The sequence below is a fragment of the Ctenopharyngodon idella genome, chromosome 10 (genome assembly GCF_019924925.1).
Source record: "Ctenopharyngodon idella isolate HZGC_01 chromosome 10, HZGC01, whole genome shotgun sequence".
NCBI classification, from domain to species: Eukaryota; Metazoa; Chordata; class Actinopteri; order Cypriniformes; family Xenocyprididae; genus Ctenopharyngodon; species Ctenopharyngodon idella.
The window spans coordinates 28,587,858-28,595,695 of record NC_067229.1 but is presented as its reverse complement, the minus strand read 5'-3'; the positions used below and the strand labels follow the sequence as shown (position 1 = coordinate 28,595,695).

Sequence of the window (7,838 nt, the reverse complement as noted above, 5' to 3'; positions counted from 1 at the left end):
AAGGTTTCAGGCAGCACAAGAGTTTCAGGCAGCACAAGTTGATGGTAAGTTTGTATACCTTCTTGTCACTTTCAATACAGAATACCATTTAGGAGTCTGTTCCACTCGCTTAATAAGAGGCCTAATTCAGGGAGTTCTTTTCGGTGGGATGGTGGAATAGTTTCTCCTGCTTCTAATTGTCTGACTATCTCTCTCTTTCTGGAAGAGCCTTTGGATGGCGGCCAAGAGACACAACAAAAGTGTCATTAGGCAAAGTCTCTGCAGGAGGTTTATTGACAACTAGGTAAACAAAGTGCTAATCGAAGATGGCTTTAATAGTGTTTTCATTCATAGTCATGTACAGATCCCAAGTGTCTCTTTGTAAACTCTTGTATTCTTTCCAGCTCTTTCCATGACAAAGTGTCATCAGGTAATCTGCTGTGTGTCCATCTGGACAGCCCATCTGCATCCTGATTTTGTTTCCCGTCTCTGTATTGTAGTTAGAAATCAAACGTTGACAGAGCAGCCAACAATCTGTAGCTTGTTGCATCAAGCTTAGCAGAGGTAAGTATGTTAGCACATTACTGTCAGTGACAACAAGAAATTAACTTCCATGTAGTAAGTTGTTTAATTAGTGGATAGGTTAACTTGATAAACAGAATTGGGGATTGTTTTCACTTTAGAGCCTGCATCTAACAAACAGCTACAATGTCTTTCACACACAAACACTTGTGTAGTTCACTTAGCTCCAACCAATCCTTTTGGCAGGGTAACTGACTGTTTTCTGGTGTGGGAATGTGTGTAAGAGGAGTGACACTTCTTCTTGAGACACTTTACTTGCGTTTCAGTCCCCTTTTGTTCTCCAACCATTACTGGAACTAGTTTTGTAACCCAGAGGTTGCGGGTTCGAGTCTCGGTACCGGTGGGAATTGTCAGTGGGGGGAATGTACAGCGCTCTCTTCCACCCTCAATACCACGACTGAGGTGAGACCCTTGAACGAGGCACTGAACCCCCAACTGCTCCCCGGGCGCAGCAGCAAAAAATAGGCCGCCCACTGCTCCGCGTGTGTGTTCATGGTGTGTGTGTGTGTGTGTGTGTGTGTTTGTGTGTTTGTGTTTGTGTTCACTGCTCACTGCTGTGTGCGTGCACTTGGATGGGATAAATGCAGAGCACAAATTCCGAGTATGGGACACCACTTTCTTTTTAAATGATCAGGCTTTGAGGTGCTATTCTCAACATCCGATGCTAATTGTTTTTCTTTTAGCTGCCTTTGTTTTGTTGCTACTAGTGAGGGGTTTGGCTCACCGTCACATTGGGGTTTGATGTGCCCATCCTCTCCATGCCTGAAGCAATACCAGGGTTTTGGCCCATTGTTTTAGTTGTTATTTGTATCTTGGCTGTGAAACTGTGGCTTTTGGGGAGTGGTTGTGTCAGCTGCAGGTTTTGTAATAACTGACTTGGGTGTTACTGGTTTGGCAGCTGGCTTAGTTGGTGTCTTTCGACTGTCTTTTTGTGCGTTTCGTGTGAGCTAGGATTGTAAGTTAGCTATCTGTCTCTTCAGGTCTTGGATTTCATTCTTGGAATCAGGAGTGGACTGTGATAGGATGCACTCTCCCTTATATTGGAAGTAAACGCCTTGATAATGGGATGATGCTGTAGCGAGGTTAGTAGATGTGGGAAGAAGGAGGCGGGAACCGGCGAACGTTTACAACACTTTAAGTGTTTATAAACAAACAACAAAACGAAAGTAAATGGCCCTCACGGACGACTGCCGCACACACAAACATAATAAAAACATTACACAAATCCAGGCCTGGTCCTTTCTCGTCCTTCACTGTCGTCGCTCCCCCTTTTATGCTTCCGGAGCTCCTCCGTGAGATACGAGACCGGTGCAGCGCGCAGCTAACACTCATTATCACTCACGCCACCGGCCTCGTGCCATTCCCCCACGGCTCTCGCCCCGCCCTGCCTGTCACAAATACTTTTTTCTTTGATGCATTGAAGTATTGCTTCATGCAGGATGCTTTGGGGATCTGTTTCTCTTCTGCTGTGTGGAGTAACAGGAGAAGTTTTGCAAAGGTAGGTGGGTTCTGCTTCCTCTGTTCTAGCTGCAGTTCAGATATTAAGATGTTGTCCCAGCAACCTCTAATAAACATTTCAATGTCAGTGGCAGGCGATGAAAGGCTTTCAAGGAGTTTGTGAGACTTGTATAAATCTGGCTGTTTTGTGTTTTCGAGGAGCAATTCCACATTGGCACACCATGTCTCATAGTCCACTTTATTGCTGGGGCAAGGGCAATGCCCAGAGAATGGTCGGAGTCATAGGAGTGTGTGTACTTCCATAGCAGAATCTTCATTTCTTACTATGTGCTGAACTATTACTCTCTGTACTTCAGGTGGATTGACATCAGAAAGTTTCAAAAGGAGGCAGTGTCTTTCTTTCAGAAGGTGCAAGTAGTGGAGACCAGTTACATTCTGGCTGAACATATGGCTCGCAAACTGTACTGGACGGAGGGCTAACCTGGGCAGTAGCTTCTGGAACATGTTGCTCTGGGGTGTCAAGTGAGTTTGGTCTGATTTCACCATTTTGGGTTTCTGTGTTATCCAGGTCAACAGCTTCACTGATGACAGAGAGTTCTTCTCTGAGGACAGCCGCCAAATCTCTGCCAGTCTGTTTTACTTCCTCTTTCAACTCAGAGAGGTAGGTCTGTGTAACTGATTTACTGACTGCAGGTGTGTAGGCACTGGCTAATGTGCTAAGTAATGTCAGTTTGAGTTTTAGCATGGGATCTGTGAAGCTTGTGTGGTAACATGGGTTAAAGGGATTGCACAGCTGTGCCATATGTGCTTTGATAACTTCTTTGACTGTCTCTGACTCTGGAATCTTCTGGGATCATCCTATGAATAGATCCATACTGCTTAAGTAAGTCATTTATTTCTTCGTCAGCTTCGGTGCCAGTTATTCTGCTAATTATTACTGAGTTAGGGATTTTCACACTGCTCTTTTGAATTACTTCCATCATAAATTAGCTGAAATACTGTTATCTGGTCTTTGGTTGCTAACTCTATATTTGTTTTGGCCACTTCTGGCTTGCCAAATTTGTAGCACTTGCATTCTCCAACAAAACAATTACGCTAATGGACCAGTTCTAATGGCATGGGAGAAATATAAAATTAGACTGGAGACCAGATTTTAGATACAAAAGTCCAACACTTTACTATTGATAGACAAACAATACACAGAACAGTTATTCAGTTAAAAAATCCTACAGGTGACAAAAGGTAAGTAATAATTTTTCTTTCCCTCTTTTTTTTTTTTTAGGAATAATTAGAAATTAGGTTAGAAATAAGTTAATTTAGTGTAGTGGATCCACTTGGGTTTAATAATCTATTAAGGTTAATTAGTATTAGTAAAAGCTGATTAATTATACCTATTTAGGTTTTGCTAAGTTTTCTGAGTTCATTTTTTTTTTCACAGACAAGAGAATGATTTCATCAAACCAAAAATAAGCAAAGTGAAACAATCGTATGTTATATAATGTGTTGCATATTCAGTTCAGTTCAATTGTTGTGCAATGTAATTCAGTTCATCCGAAAGGAAGACAAGTTGTTAAAGGAAAAAGATTGTTCCGGAAGAAGAATTTTTATTTATTTTATTTATTTATTTATTTTAAAAAGGTAAAGTATAAAAAAGGTTGATGTTCTGTTTAGTTCAAAACAAATCCAGAAACTCCTATTGGTCAACAGGGAGTTTACTGACAATCCAGTGCATGCATCAGGTCCCTTTGCAGATGAAACAAGGTCAAAATGAATATTGTCAAAATTATGCATAATTGTATTCAAATTCCTTATAGTGTAACACTAAGGTTCCAATAAAGATGAAGATGAAGATTCAATAACAAGATTTATTACGAACAAGATAACAAGCCAACAGGCGAGACAGTGTGAACTTGACACAAACAATACCGGACACTGAACTGAAAACAGGCAGGAACTTAAATACACAGATGATTAACTTAAACGATGAATAGCTGTGATGATTGGGGTTAGTGTCTGTGGTGATGGATTGTGGCAGGAAAATAGAACAAAGGAACACAAAAGAAAAACCAAAAGAAACAGAACATGACTGTGACATAACGCCTTCTCCGGTAGGTGCGTCCGCGTGCCGTAAAGTGAAGGAGAGAAGAATGAGGAGGCGGCGAAGGGTTGGGAGAAGTGGGCTGGCAAATGGATGGCACAAACTGGCAGGAGGTGGCTTAGGAGGTGGATGGATGACCAGGAGGAGGTCCAACAAAATAGTCCAGGGAGGTGACGAAGGTGGAAGGTGATAGTGGGACGACGAGACCCAGATGTAGACGGTGGAGGAGTCCTGCTTCCCGGAGCCGACAGTCCACGGTGGAGGCGAGGGAGGGAGAAGTCAAGATGTTGCTGGCTTGGCTGACAACATCTGGGGGATGACCAACGTAGACAGAGCGAGGGTCGAGCGGCATCGCAGGAGACCCAGGCAATGTCATGGCGTCATAGGTGGAGCCAGAGTACCAGAGGGCTGGGACAATGATGGTGTGAGCAAGGACAGAGGTGATGCAGATGGGAAGGAGGAACCTGCTGCAGCCGAAGGGGTGGACGGAGCGCAGCGGATGGCCTGTAAGTCTGTGGCGGAAGTGGTGTGATGACTGACCAAGGGGGAGCCGGTGGGGCGAGGGAACCCGGAGGAGCCACTAGAGTCAGGGTCTCTGGTGGAGCTGAAGGTGGGAGGAGCCAAGACGAAGATGGAGTGAAGGGATCCAGGGCCGGAGGCGGATTTCCCTCCTCGGATCCATGCTGCTGGTGGTTGCTCGACCTGCAGCTCGACGTCATTGCAGGGAATCCCCAGAGATGGCGCAGGGCTGCAAGCATCCGGCAGCGATGGGACTGGACGACTGGCTGAGCTCTGTGGTGGTGGCGGCGATGAAACAAGACTTGAGAGGATAACGGTAATCATGACACAGTCCACACAGGTTAGAGCAAAAAATAATTCCCAGTTCTCAAAGTTCTCTTTGGATAATACAGATGATTTAGGATAGGGTGGGAGTTGACAAGTCCCCATAGAAGTCTATCAGCCAGCCCTCCGTCTCAGTTCCCTCGGCCGCTGGTTTTTCAGGCTCACACCCTTGGTCAGATCCACGCTGGGGCACTGCTTGCGGGGTGATGGCAAGCTCTGTCCCCTTATCCTCGGTTTCTGGCTCACTCATCACGACGGGTGGTGCCGCACGGTCTGCGGGGGGCTCAGGTGACTTCTCAACGGTCAATGATGATGAAACTTGCGCTGGGTCTGGCTTCCCAGGTGAAAAAAAGTACACTTCCATAATGTACTTAAAGTGCTCTATTTTCACACACTAATTTTGGGTTCAAGTGTACTACAAGTGGTAACTAAATTTTTAATACAGAGATAGTATGTTAAAAGCACATTTTAGTTGATTTTCATGGTGTATAGCACAGTTGAGTACACTTAGATGTTCTTAAGATTATCTTACATTTTTTTAGTATATTAAGTACAAAATTAGTGCACGAAAATAGAGCAGTTTAAGTACATTATGGAAGTGTACTTTTTTTCACCTGGGTTGGTTTTGGACTGGGGCGCGACGCTCTCCAGACACCGAACTAAGGTTTCCCTCCAGTCCAGTCCTGAGGTGTCTGGGAGGTTGATGGGGTGGTTGAATGGGAGCTGGTGATTGCAAGCCGGAAAAACTCTCGAATACTCCAAGAAATCTGGAGTGATGAACTTTACCCATTCATCCATTGGGTCGGTCCTGTATTCTGTAATGCTCAGGTTCTAATAAAGATGAAAATAAAGATTAAATAACATAAGATTTATTACAAGCGAGATAAGACAACATGCGAGCATATTCTGTCATGATAATCTATAAATCGCTTGTGTGGGAACTGTTGTAAAATGCCTACAGAGTCAGAGAATATATGCTGCATGAAGATAAAACAGTTATAGTTTAGTTTAGTTACAGTTATAACTTATGTTGTCATCTTGCTTTTATGACATGCTATTGCATTTGTGTTACGTACTGTATTGCAGTAACATGGCCTCACCCCTTTGTTGCGTGTTCCCGGGGGACAGGGTTTATGTAAATTTTAGGGTTAGTGATGTCACATGAATCAATGTAGTTATGTATTCAGTTATACTCATTTAGACCATATTTGAATGTGGGTTACACAGGACTTTCACATTCACAATTGAGAGCTGTATGAGGTTTTGCCGACAGATTGAGGATCCACATGAGTTATGAGGTTTATTCACAAGCTCTTAGTATAAAGTTCAATTCAGGCTATGGTATAGAGTATAGGCCAAAAAAAATAAATAATAATAATACAAAAAATTACGTTATTGACTGGTATTTTTTCTAATCAAACTGTTTTCGGAATGATAATATTAAAGAAGGAACACATGAAGAGAAACGTTAAAATACTGATTATGCTTGGAGTGAACTGACTGAATTTTTTTGAAAATGTCACATGTACACTCTGGACTCTGCCCCACTAGCATTCACAGTCACCTGCAATCACCCTAATCACATATGCTGTCCGTCAGTGGCTGGCCTTGTATCATTCTGGGACTCACTATGAGCTCTGCTTCAAAGGAAATTAGTTTACCTGTGTCTACTTACCTGTTTATCCATGATCTGCTCACTATGTTCAAGATAAGTGATTCTTCTGTGGAAAGAAATGACCTGCATGTTTACTCAGCTGTTTACCACGATAGGCAAGATAAATGATTCTTCGAGAAGCATCTCGCCGCAGCCTGCAGTGGACATCCAACCCGGCCCACATCCAAGTGTGACATCAGAAGCCAGGCCCATGCCGCCCTGCAGCTGATTCTTAAGATTTTATTGGTCACTTATGGAAGTTTCAAGTTTGAAGTATGGATTGAAGTTTATGTTTCCTGCTTATTGAAAAGTCTGTTCTGGAGTTATCTATCACTGGCTTTGATTACCTGAAGTACTTCCCTGTGGATTTCAGTAGCGATCATTGGATCGTTCCAAGCATATGTTATTCAAGCTTGCTAAAGACTGTTTTAATACCTGTGTACTCACCTCAAGCTACTTGAATGTTTCTTCTGTTTTTTTGTTTTTTTTTTGTTAAATAAACTCCTGCATCTGGGTTCATCGAATTTCCCATGTTGGTGGGTCGTTATAAAAACAAGCACTCATACAGGGGCACCCATATCTTATGCCTTATCTCATATGCCTCATATCTTAAGTTTTAGGGCATTTTTGTTTGTTATGGTTGCATTTTTACCCCAAGCCTACATTACTTTCCAAACCTATGAAACAGCCATATTTGTGACATTTAAGCAGCATATTTAATTTGAGATCTCTGGCAGAGGGGACTGTTAAGGCCCATCATTGAATAATTACATGTTTTGCGACTTGGAATGTAGTCATGTGGACTAATTTTGTTCTATTAGAGCTTAACAGACATGAATTCTTAATCATATTCTTCTTAGCATATTAGTTTGAAACAGCATTAAAGGAGTAAAATATGTCTGAATATTCATTTTTAGGTGAACTATCTTTTTAACTAGATTGCTGAACTTTTTTTGTCCCACTTATGAAATGGAGTTTCCCAGTGTATTTTGAGAAAGCTTAACCATCTCACTCCTCCTCAAGGTAAGAGCATGCTCTGTTAATGTGAAGCAAGGCTGATGCTGTCCAGCTTGTCGGCTCAGTAGCCATTTGGCTTTGATCTTCTCTAAAGTGTTGCAATATGGCAGTCAGCTGTGGGAAAAGAGCTGGGATCCGAACCTGGGAGAGCCTCTGGAAGGCGCTCAACAGATAGCAGTTGCTGATGATATGACCCTCCAACCTCAG

General features: G+C 42.8%; 1 long non-coding RNA gene across 1 annotated transcript; it reads left to right on the top strand.

Moving 5' to 3' along the window:
- Positions 1–2,269: 2,269 nt before the first annotated feature.
- On the top strand, positions 2,270–7,138 carry LOC127521029 (uncharacterized). Its single transcript, XR_007932263.1, has 2 exons — positions 2,270–2,680; positions 6,731–7,138. It is a non-coding gene; the product is annotated as an uncharacterized LOC127521029 (long non-coding RNA).
- The last annotated feature ends 700 nt before the right edge of the window (positions 7,139–7,838 follow it).